The following is a 13889-nucleotide window of genomic DNA, read 5'->3' as shown; positions in this document are numbered from 1 at the left end:
TAGCCTATACAAGATCCTATAACAACACAAAAAGAAACTGTTTGATTAGTCACAAAAAACATTTCTAACGTGTCATTTATATTTTGTCCATTCAATAAGCACAAAAACCACACTGAAAATTTGCATGCCAGATACTATAATATAAAACCAATAACTGGTACATTAAAATTATATTCTTTCATTCCGTTGTCAAAAACGGAAGATTTAGTAAAACAATTTTCTTTCAAGAAAGAAGATAGACGAATGAAAATTTAAAATGTGAATGAAAATAAACATTTGAAAAGCATAATGTACAATTATTTGAAGATATCATAATAAGTAAATTAGCAGTGTTTCCTCGAGTAACTTGATCCGTACTGGGTGTAATGTTGCAACGTTCAGTCAATTATCCAGCGCCGATAAACCTCTTAGCGCGCTTTAACGCTTCCCGTCCACTGCTGCTGCGCCGACCGCTACACATTCTGTCGTAAGTAATTAAATTTCCATTAAACTATTGGAGATCCCATTCTGATTTTTTCTGGAATTATTAAGAATACTTCAGTGCACCTAGTAGGCATTTTTTTTAGATTTTTAATAGGGCTATTTCACATTGATGTATATGTTTTAAAAATTGAATTATAAAAAAATATTTGAAATAATTATATTAAAATTAGTTAGTAAATATTTAATAAAAGACAGTACTTTAAGCTTTCAAATGCATTTTTCAAAAAAATTTTAACATCAATATCGTCAGAAATATGACGCTTTAAATGTTGCATTGTGCGACATTTTTAACGAATTTCAAGATGTAATATTTTAAAAACATGTGGACTTAGGAGGAAATAAAAATACACTTGTTGGTTTATGAGACCCATAGAGTTGGTAAAAAAAAATATAAACGCAATCAGAAATATGAAGGTCAAAATTTGTATAATTTTGTGCGATTTGACGAACTCTGCTGTACGTTTCACTGAGACACAGTTTAATTAATCGAACTAGTTTCTTGGCAATACCAAATTCAATAAGAATATCATATAAAACTTCTCACTTAACCGAGTCATATACCTTTTTGAAAACTATGAATAACTGATGCACTGTACCCTTATACTCCCATTTTTTCTCCATTATCTGTCGAATACAAAATATCTGGTCAATAGTTGATCTATTACGCCTAAAACCACATTGATGATCCCCAATAATTTCATCTACATATGGAGTTAATACATTAGAATAAAATAAATATGTACACGTACTGAAAAGTTGCATGTTCCACTACATTATACATTATACTCACATATTTCAGTTTCCCCATATAGCCGCAACGTCCCAGATAAAGACCGGTGACACACCAGGGCGTCGCGACGCACAGTTTGAGAACCCCTGTAATAAAGAATCAGAAAATTGCGTTGTTACAATGCAATGGAGATATATGGTAGAGGTATTATTAAGGACTAGCCGTACCCGTGCGCTCCGCTCCACTTGTTAGAAATAAATATAAAGTAATTACATAATTAAAATAGGACGTTTGATCCAGGGAACACTCGTGTTTTATAGAAGGATAAATCGTTTAATATGTTACTTAATTTAAATTCTATTTAAATAATTAAAATGCGATCTTTTGGTCCAGAGACACTCATTTGGTGCAATGACAATTCCTTTAACATGTTTCTTATTTGTTATTACATGCAACCATAGTTTAATGAAGATTGACATATTTAGTTTTAATGTGTAAACTTTATATAACTTGCTATATGTTTCCATTGAATTATGGTAATAACTTAATTTTAACCCTCAGTAAATGGCCCTTGACCCACTATGGTTCTGAACCCTTCAAATAACTTAAATAGTGATACAGCATATATAGTGATATGTAATTATATTTCTTTCTTTCGAAAATGTAAGAATTCACGATCTGCTATGTACCATTGCCATGGTATGAATAAATGTGTTTTTTCTTCCTACTCAAAAATTTTATATTTTGCACATTGGAGTTACTGCAGGAACAACAACGCTATAATCTGAGGCGGCGGTGAAAATGTATTGTATTGTTATTTTAAAAGTTTTGTATATCCTTAAATATCAGTCATATCAAAATTTTAAATAGAATAAAACTTATTGGAAATGATTTTTGAAGCAACTTTTGTTATGTAACATTTTTCACAAAAATCAATAATAAGCGAGATATTTCGGTTTATTTAATTCAGACTCCCTTATACCTCCCCTTTTAAATAAAGTATTTTGAATCCCATATACCCTAAAATCCAAATTACAACGAACTTAATTTATATTCCAATTTTCATCGAAATCTGTTCAGCCATTATTGCGTGAAAAGGTAACAAACATCCAGACAGAGAGACAGACAGACAGACAGACATACAAACAAAAATGTCAAAAAAGCGATTTTCGGTTTCAGGATGGTTAATTATACATGTTAACACCAATTATTTATGGAAAATCGAAAATGACCAGAAAAAGTTCGGCTACAGATTTATTATTAGTATAGATGGTACATTTTCGTAATCATGATAAATGTGGTGCCTAGAAGCAAAGCCAACAATCTCCTCTGTGGAAAATTTTATAGTATAAGAAAAAGCTATTAGAGGTGTTCACAGAACGAAGATTTGAACAATAAGTATTTGTATATGTAAATTGAACACCAGGAAAGAAATTTTAAATAATATTTTCACTTTACAATTACTGTGGAACACGTTATAGGGCCTTTGGTCCACTACGTTTCGTCCACTTTTTTTGTCCACTGACATATTTTGTCCATTGACCATTTAGTTTATTTTCATGCTTCGTCCATTATGTCATAACAGATATGTTCTGTAGGGTGAAAAAATTAATCTTTACGTAGTTCAAATTCTAATATTAAAATGCTAAATTTGATTTTTAAAGTGCTATTTTTTAATTTTAATTTTCTAAATTCTACAATCTTTAAGTATTACATTATGAGGTCGAGAATGACACACACTATATTAGTTCTTGCATTTTTACTCTACATTTACAATAATGGAAGCTGTCCTAAAATGGCATACGTAGGATAAAATGACATACCATAGGTTTCTCGATTCTTCGTACGAGACGTCAGTCCTCTGACCTTGGTTATGTTCGCATGTTGGTAACACAGAACCTCCATAAATGGCGTTTATTTTCCGTGAAAAAAAAAAAAAAAATTCTTTACATGCTTTAATCAGTAAAACTCTTGTTGCCGAACTTTGGAATGACATTTCTTTGGTGATGTTTTACGTAGAATTGAAGGAAGTAAACATATATTTTGTTATACATAAGTCATGTAAATACTTTCGTTCTAAAAGTGTTTTGTTACCTTCAAGTCCATGTGAGCGTGCACAGTGTCTCCTTATGCTGAAAACTATCACTCAGGGAAAATGACGTACCATCTATTATGCTAAACTGACATACCGGTACTATGTCATTTTTCCTCAATTGATAAGTTTATGAGGTTTTAGGTGAACATCACATCCATCTTACACTAAATTGGAATGCTGATGAATCAGCACAATCAACGGTTCAGAGACAGAAAATTATTGCAGCTCGAGGAAAGAAGCAAGTAGGGTTAATGTGCCAAGCAAAGTCCACAAGCTGCAGTGAAACTTTGTTCCGCTTGCTTTAATATTTGCCTCAATTGTTTATTGAATTCAAATTTTTTTAAGATTTCGGTTTATTTTATGTCACTACGACTAATACATAATGTTAACAAAAGCGGCTGTAGAAAGAAATTAGAATGTGCTTTTTAAATTAATATCGTTACATCTGTTGCGCATCTCAAGATATTGTGCTACACAGAGCGACACTGAGAGCGTGTGTTTTTGCATTGCATAGATATTTAATATTATTTAATATATTACAGTGAATGTATTTTTATCTTATCTCAAATGGTTTTCTCATTGCATCTGTAAACAAAATGTGATGGCTTCTGAAAATAAAGGGGCTGTGTCCTGATTTTTTTTTTTTTTTTTTAGTTTTGTCTATTCCTGGTAAAAATTATCAATTATTGCATATAAGCTGTCTTTAAATAAATACTTTATTATTGTTATTATTAAATCACAGCGATATTTTGTGCATGAGTATTATTGCTGTTATTTGCCAACTTATACTTACATTATGTTATTCCAACTATCGATTTCCAAGTAAGCATATGCGATACCGCTTAATATCGTACGCGCAACAACACGCAAGCCTTGAAAGCAGAAATAAAAAATGGCAGGCGCTAGTTTTACTCATTGATAAACAAAACAGCCAAATAAACATTAACCCAATTTCAAACTTTTCACTAGGAGCCATTCCCCAGTTAAATTTTACAAATTGCGCAATAAACAACACCTATTTAAAATCAAATAAATTCTGTTCATATTAATTTTAATATTCTAACAAACTGGGCTCACTTCCTGTGTTTAATAAGTGTTGCTTTGAGGTTAAAATCTCCAAACCAAAGCCCTGGAAAAAATCAATAAATACTGCGTAGATGCAAAAGTGCTCCGTGCATGACATCTGTTGCAATAGTCGAGAACACTCTGAAAATACACTCATGGTCATCGTTTCATTATCAGTAAAGTAACAAGGTAAGATATTTGTAAAAAAATCAAAACTTAGACATTTAATTATGTCCAACCAAAACAGCGTATGCATCTTGCCTATTATGGTAATTAAGACGCTCGTATGAAAATTATGAAATTCCCTTACGCTCATTTAATAAACATATTCGCGTCTTAATTACTACTATTATAGGCTCGTTGCATAATATACTATTTTAATTTTGATTGATGCATAAATCTGTTAACAAAAATACGACTGAGAGCAGAATAATCTTCAAAAGCTGTTTTACTCAAGGACCATTGTCGCAGATTGCTCTATGTTGCTTGTGGCTTCATAATAGAATATCATCTGTTTCGCAACTTCCAGCGTATAAGAAAACTCAAAAACTTGGAAGCGGTTGAACTGGGTATCACAGAATTCTTCGCATCAAAACTATAAATTGGTACCGTCGCAGGATAACAAACACAGCTGGAAGGTGACTAATGAGCATAAAATCGAATGATATTTACTTTGAAGATTATATTAATTTCTTGTCCCACCACACTGCAACCAAACTTTTTTCCCAAAATCGGCATCATTTAGGATTCTTATGAGTAGAGTCCAGTGTTTCATTACCTAAAGCAGCGGTCGTCAGCACAGAGCACCCTGGGGCTAGCGTCTCTTGCCCGCGGAGAACACAGTGCACCATGGAGCACTCGTAGCTGCTAGCGGGTATGCTCTCTACCTCTTCCTGATGCACGACGGGGCACACGGGACGGCTCCGCTTACCCTTTGCACATTTCAGCGAGTGCTGACGACCACTGACCTAAAGCCTCCAAGCGACCCACAGCAGTGTAGGTATTGTCATCCTCTGAGGAGTTTAGTGCTGAGAGGAATGCGGTTCCTACTAGTCTAGCGCGGTACTGGAGTGGGAGGGAACAGTGACATCGCCAGTCTGGAAGGAAGTACAATCATACTGAAAACATTCGCCCAATTTACGAAAGCAGTATGCCTGTTAGTTTTCTAACGTATTTTTGGCGAGATAGAGATACAACCATTCGTACTTACGTGTTCAGAGAAGGAAAGTATTGTAGAAATTTTTATTTATTTATTTACTTATTCATTTATTTATTTATTTATTTATTCATTCATTCTTTTATTCATTCAATCATTCATTCTGGTGAAGTTAAGGCCATCACATCACCAGAAATACAAACACAATGAAATAAATAAAAAGAAAAATCATAATACAACTACAATAATATAAATGAAAAGAAGAATCATACTATAAAATTTAGTGATTAGTAGAACTGAATTTAATTTGTAAAGTAATCAATTTAAATATACTGTATTGCTGAACTCACTTGAGAAGTAAAACTACTTGATTTGTATTTTAAGATATCACCAACAAATGATTTTCGCATGACATTATAGGAATCTGTTTTTCAAGATACCAATCACACATTATTCTAAAATTCCGATAGAATAAAACCAAAAATTTTCCACAGCGTGTTTCCTTAAAAATGATTTGTAACGGTGAAATATTTAATATGAGTAATTCATACAATATTAACATAGCTAACATCAGGGAGATGTTTGAGCAAAAATTGCAACAATATATTTAATATATTAATAACAAAACCATATAGGCCTAGGTAAACAATATGTATATGAAATATTCACACACTACTACAAACTGAAGACTGCATATTTTTGGACGATTAATACTTCCTACTCCGCTCGGCTCGGCTTGGCTGTAGCAACAATAGTAATATGCGTTACAAGAGCGGTATGTTGATGTTTTCATGTTCGAGGAAAAGATTGAAAAAACGAAATGTAGTTGAGCTTTTTTAATTTCCGAGAACATGAAAACAAACATACCGCTCGTGTATCGTACATTATTTTGTGCGAAGATCGTTTATTACATACCTGAAAGAGGAATTTCTAATTAGTTGCAATGAAATCTCCATCTTGGTTTCTGTTCAATGACGGCAACTTTTAAAAACTAAAATATCTATCTTCAACATTGTTGCTATAAAATGTTTTTGTGTGTTTACTATATTCCAGCAGGCCGTGATATACGTCTGTCTTTTTTGTCCCCAGTCTATAAATGCAACTTAAAACAAACGGTAAGGTTATGTAATGATTTATTTTTCATTTTAATATTTTAACAATATTATTTATATAACATATTGCAGTAATAACATCGGCATCTGGAATCTTGTTGATTTTTTCACGTCTTCCTTAATGTTACTTGCATTACAAATGCAGTAACTTTAGTGAAGTTGTAGAGTTTACTTAATTTTTGCAAATATTTAAAAACAATAATTAACAGTGCAATTTAGGTGAAATTGCAGTGGTAAGTTTCCAATTTATAATTATTACTATGTTAAACGTCTCTAAAAATAATATGTTAAAAGCCTAAAGCAGTAAAATGAATATGGCGCTTAAGCGGTAAGAAGAGGGAAATTGTTATGTGTGTTACGTTGGGCATACTGAATGTGGTATTTCACACTTACCGCGTATTGGTTTTGTGCGGAAACCAAGCAAATGCGCACGATCTCGCACAAAAGAATCTACCTGCAACCCCCCGCACCGATGGCAAGAGTACCTCAGGTCCCAGCGCTAAACTCGTCGGAGGAAGACAGTATGTATGGAGCACAGATCGGCGACACTCGACCCTATTACACTGCTTCGCCGATTTACTGAATGCGTTTGAGTCTAAAGAAAGCAGTGAAACAATACGTGGTCTATTGTTTTGACTGGAATCCAAGCACCCCATTACCGGTGAGGTACCATGTCAGAAAATACTTTTTTTTTTAACACCTTGAAAACGGCGCAAATACTAAGGATATTGCTGGAGAGTTTAAGGTAATATTTCTCTCCTTCCTTTCTTTTATCTTTCTTTCTGTCTTAATATTTCTCACGAAGTAAATACAATATTATTCAACACCTTGAAAACGACGCAGATACTAAGGATATTGCTGGAGAGTTTAAGGTAATATTTCTCTCCTTCCTTTCTTTTATCTTTCTTTCTGTCTTAATATTTCTCACAAAGTAAATACAATATTATTCAACACCTTGAAAACGACGCAGATACTAAGGATATTGCTGGAGAGTTTAAGGTAATATTTCTCTCCTTCCTTTCTTTTATCTTTCTTTCTGTCTTAATATTTCTCACAAAGGAAATACAATATTATTCAACGCCTTGAAAACGACGCAGATACTAAGGATATGGCTGGTGAAATTAAGATAATATTTCTCTCCTTCCTTTCTTTCTTTGTCTTTATTTCCCAATTTTTTTTTCTTAGTACTTTATTTGCCTATGATTGAGGTTCTGACGGATAAGTACATACATCATTTATCAGGCAGTACATCTCACTTGACGATTTATGTCAGAGGAAGAACAACTGTTTGTGTACATCTGAAGTCTGATTAGTATAATATGTAGCTAGTCAGCGATGTATGCAATGGAAGGGGGATAAGGAACTGGCCAGTCTACCCCATTATCTCCTAGCCTAGTTGTCTCGTAAGTTGTGCCTTGTTGGTATCATTTGTGAGGTTCATACCTGTCTTCGGACAGTTGACTAAACAACAAAAATAAATTCTTTATTTATTTTCTTATTTATTTATTATTATATTTTATTGATAGATATATTCTGAGAAATATAATTAATTCGTATTAACAATGTATCAAGAGTCACTTTTTATAATCAATTAACAACTCTTAAATACCTATTCCCGTATAGTCGATTTTTTACAGGCCATAACATTCCTGGATTTTCATATTCTACTTAAACATGATGCTTGCCGAATGCAGGAGACTTGCTCCGAGTGTTATACAGAGTGATTTATATAGAACTGACACATTTATTTCTTTAATTATTCCGTTGGAAACTCATTCAATGACCCAATTTTAGCACCAAATTAAGCAGAATGTTCTGCAGTATCGATTCCTTGTCACTAGATGCACAGATGTTTATGTTTTATTCCTATTGTTGGCAGCTGTTTTCGACATTTTGTGTCAACGTGAAAATGCAGTACACATTAAATCAACGACTCTTCCTTGTGAAGCAATACTGGATTACGAATTCAATTACAGTTACTCAAAGGGCATACCAGAGAGAATTTGGTGTTCGTAATCCTCCCAAAAGAAACACAATACTGGGACTGGTAAACAAATTGGGAACAACTGGATCTCTGGTGAGTGAAAAGGGCAAGCATCGTTCATCTAGGCTTCCAACAGTTGTTGTTGACGTAAGAGCACGACTGGAGCAGTCACCCAAAAAATCATTAAGACGTTTGTCGCAGGAGACAGGGTACACCTACTCAATGTATCAGAGAGCTTAAAGCCATATAGGGTTACGGTTGTTCATCAGCTACAGGAACCAAATAAGGATAAAAGATTGAATTATTGTCGTTGGTTTCAGACGTTCATTGTGCAAAATCCTGCCATATTGTCCATCACACGGTTCACAGATGAAGCAGGGTTCCATTTATCCGGTTATGTGACGACCGAATAATTTCCAGGAACCTGTGGCCACCGAGATCTCCGGATTTGACAACGCCGGACTTCTTTCTATGGGGTTACTTAAAAGACAGCGTTTACGCCACACGTCCCCAGACATTGGACGATCTGAAGCACAACATCACACAGGAGATTCAAGCTAACAACAGAGTCCTCCAACGAGTGGCCAGTAACATGGAAGGACGTGTTGAGTTGTGCCTTATGCAGGATGGAGGACATTTTCAACATTTGCTATAGAGGTAAATAATCTCCCAAAATTCCTCTACATTTTAGGTATAATAAGTTGTCGCTAGCACAATTCGTTTTGAAACAATTAATGAAAGAAATGTGTCAGTTCTATATAAATCACTCTGTATCTGAGCAGGTAGACATTGTGTTTTCCAATATCGACGGAGAGTGTACGAGTACATAGTTCAGGTCTGCTGTTTTGTGAACAGGCGAAAACGAAAAAAAGCTGGGTGCTTGGAGATCAGTGCTCTAATAGAAGAATTTGATAGTCATCAGTTTATTAGGGAAGAACAACGTGTATTTTATCAGAAAGAAGGAGAAATTTTTCATCTGAAACACTTAAAATGTTTACATTCATTCATCGTGGTGCGTAAAGAATCGTAAAGCTCACACACATAATTTCTTTTATTTTTAGTTTGTGTTGATACTTGTTTTTTTTTTTTTTTATTTGTTAATTCCAACCTTTCATTAAATTTGAAGTCTCTTCATACAGTTTACGTATTGTAAACATCAGGGGTAGACAAATTCCAAGCAGTATGTAGCCATGAGGATTAAAAAATTTTAGGTGATGCCTGAATTGTTTATTTAGTTCGTTTTCTTTTACTTACTAAGGCTAATACATAATATTAACAAAAGCGGTTATAGGAAGAAATTCGAATGTACTTCTTAGATTAATATTGCTATAAATTTTGTTGCGCATTTCAAGATACTGCCACAAGCGAATAGGGATTATAAAGAATGGACACTTCGCGTCGGTACCTTTGATGTAGCTGGACTGATTTCAATGACCTTCAAGCCAGCTAGAGCGTCAGATTCTGCTTTCTCCCTAGAATTGGCGCTGACATCACACCAGCTAGCAGTCGACACAGCGGAAATATAACACATACAATTAATACATCTAGGTACATTATGTACTCAAATAAAATAAATTGGATCCATAGAATAATAAATCAGTCATTAACTGTAATGTCTAGACCTAGAGTTCCTTTACAATGAGAGTTGAGACGTTGACCCCAACAACAATTAAAATATGTAATGATTTGATAGCGCTGAAATGGAAAAACAAAACTCTTAGGAGAAGTAAAACCATATACCTATATTATATTATATTATATTATATTATATTATATTATATTATATACAATAATATTAAACTTAATTTTATAATGTTCTATATTATTTTATAATATCATTTATGATATCTGAAATATAAAATATTATTTTTACAACTAGTTTGTCACTGAGAAATAAGGAAAAGCTGTTAACTTGAATTTATTTGAAGCAAAGCGTTACTGGATTATGCAATAAGGTAGGCGATGTTTGGATCCCGTGTCTCAACTCTATTCTCAATGATTATCTTAGCGTATGCTCGATTACACTAACCTCTAGCGCTTGAAAGTGGAACTATACGCTGCGCACAGAGAAACAAAATACAGGAAAATTCGCTCAGTGTCCATTCTTTATAATCCCTATTCGCTGCTGCCACTACATAGCTTCAGTAGAGGGCACAGAGCATCTCTGAGAGCGTGTGTTTACATTGCATAGAATAGATATTTAATAGTCAGTTCTGGATATAGTGAACTCGGTTATAGTGAATATTCGACTATAGTGAACCTAAATCGTTGGTCCCGACGCGCATACATTAAAAAGTACATTAATATTTCCGTTTATAGTGAACCCTCATTTCGGTTATAGTGAACCTAAAACTATAACTTCCCCAAGAAAATGTAATTTTAAAATGGCCAAAATGGTAATTTAGGAAACCTATTCTCCCATAAACTTCCAAGAATATGTTCAGAACAAAATCTCAGATCTTCTACTTCTTAAGTGCATTGAAATATGAAGGATTTGTTCAGGTTCCTGGACAGCTTGAATCATGTTAAAGAGAATAGTGTACGCAGTGAGGGATAAAGGAAGGATTAGCTATGACTCCTTTAAAAGAGGTTATTAGAAGAGGTTATTTTGTAAAAGAGAGTAGAGTGATAACCAAAGGATAAATACAAGAAGGATTAGAGTATAATGGTCCTCAATCCTTCCTCCCGCAAGTTTGTAAAAGTGAACCCGGGGAAATTCCAAGGCCGAGTATACAGTAGCATACCTCTAGTGGGAAGAGGTGCGAAATCAATCAGTGCCTACTACCTACATGGCCAGATTAGATTCAAGTTTCGAACTGTGAACATCAGGATGTCAAAGCGTAAAATGTTTAAGTTGAAAGATCCAGCGAACATTAGTACTGATATTGAACGTGGTCTGACCCAAACGGACATTAATATTGTATGTACAGCAACATCAGTAGTATAAAAACGGACACTTCGGTTTTAGTGAATCTCTGATATAGTGAATGAAATATGCTGGTCCGCAGATGTCCACTATAACCTGAGTTGACTGTATTGTTTAATATAATTCAATACATGTATAACCTTAGATCGAATGGTTTCCCGCTGCATGTATGGGTAAGTGGAGATGGCTCCTTAAAACTTCTGATATAGTGAACGAAATATGCTGGTCCGCAGAGGTCCACTAAAACCTGAGTTGACTGTATTGTTTATTATAATTCAATACATGTATAACCTTAGATCGAATGGTTTCCCCACTGCATGTATGGGTAAGTGGAGATGGCTCCTTAAAACTTCTGATATAGTGAACAAAATATGCTGGTCCGCAGAGGTCCACTATAACCTGAGTTGACTGTATTGTTTAATATAATTAAATACATGTATAACCTTAGACCGAATGGTTTCCCCGCTGCATGTATGGGTAAGTGGAGATGGCTCCTTAAAACTTTTGATATAGTGAACGAAATATTCTGGTCCGCAGAGGTCCACTATAACCTGAGTTGACTGTATTGTTTAATATAATTCAATACATGTATAACCTTAGATCGAATGGTTTCCCCACTGCATGTATGGGTAAGTGGAGATGGCTCCTTAAAACTTCTGATATAGTGAACGAAATATGCTGGTCCGCAGAGGTCCACTATAACCTGAGTTGACTGTATTGTTTAATATAATTCAATACATGTATAACCTTAGATCGAATGGTTTCCCCACTGCATGTATGGGGAAGTGGAGATGGCTTCTTAAAACTTCTGATATAGTGAACGAAATATGCTGGTCCGCAGAGGTCCACTATAACCTGAGTTGACTGTATTGTTTAATATAATTCAATACATGTATAACCTTAGATCGAATGGTTTCCCCACTGCATGTATGGGTAAGTGGAGATGGCTCCTTAAAACTTCTGATATAGTGAACGAAATATGCTAGTCCGCAGAGGTCCACTATAACCTGAGTTGGCTGTATTGTTCATTATAATTCAATACATGTATAACCTTAGATCGAATGGTTTCCCGCTGCATGTATGGGTAAGTGGAGATGGCTCCTTAAAACTTCTGATATAGTGAACGAAATATGCTAGTCCGCAGAGGTCCACTATAACCTGAGTTGGCTGTATTGTTCATTATAATTCAATACATGTATAACTTAGATCGAATGGTTTCCCGCTGCATGTATGGGTAAGTGGAGATGGCTCCTTAAAACTTCTGATATAGTGAACGAAATATGTTGGTCCGCAGAGGTCCACTATAACCTGAGTTGACTGTATTGTTTAATATAATTCAATACATGTATAACCTTAGATCGAATGGTTTCCCCACTGCATGTATGGGTAAGTGGAGGTGGCTCCTTACAACTTCTGATATAGTGAACGAAATATGCTGGTCCGCTGAGGTCCACTATAACCTGAGTTGGCTGTATTGTTCATTATAATTCAATACATGTATAACCTTAGATCGAATGGTTTCCCGCTGCATGTATGGGTAAGTGGAGATGGCTCCTTAAAACTTCTGATATAGTGAACGAAATATGCTGGTCCGCAGAGGTCCACTATAACCTGAGTTGGCTGTATTGTTTAATATAATTCAATACATGTATAACCTTAGATCGAATGGTTTCCCGCTGCATGTATGGGTAAGTGGAGATGGCTCCTTAAAACTTCTGATATAGTGAACGAAATATGTTGGTCCGCAGAGGTCCACTATAACCTGAGTTGACTGTATTGTTTAATATAATTCAATACATGTATAACCTTAGATCGAATGGTTTCCCCACTGCATGTATGGGTAAGTGGAGGTGGCTCCTTACAACTTCTGATATAGTGAACGAAATATGCTGGTCCGCTGAGGTCCACTATAACCTGAGTTGGCTGTATTGTTCATTATAATTCAATACATGTATAACCTTAGATCGAATGGTTTCCCGCTGCATGTATGGGTAAGTGGAGATGGCTCCTTAAAACTTCTGATATAGTGAACGAAATATGCTAGTCCGCAGAGGTCCACTATAACCTGAGTTGGCTGTATTGTTCATTATAATTCAATACATGTATAACCTTAGATCCAATGGTTTCCCGCTGCATGTATGGGTAAGTGGAGATGGCTCCTTAAAACTTCTGATATAGTGAACGAAATATGTTGGTCCGCAGAGGTCCACTATAACCTGAGTTGACTGTATTGTTTAATATAATTCAATACATGTATAACCTTAGATCGAATGGTTTCCCCACTGCATGTATGGGTAAGTGGAGGTGGCTCCTTACAACTTCTGATATAGTGAACGAA

The sequence above is a fragment of the Periplaneta americana genome, chromosome 2, assembly GCF_040183065.1.
Source record: "Periplaneta americana isolate PAMFEO1 chromosome 2, P.americana_PAMFEO1_priV1, whole genome shotgun sequence".
Lineage (NCBI taxonomy): Eukaryota > Metazoa > Arthropoda > Insecta > Blattodea > Blattidae > Periplaneta > Periplaneta americana.
This window is presented reverse-complemented; position numbering follows the sequence as displayed.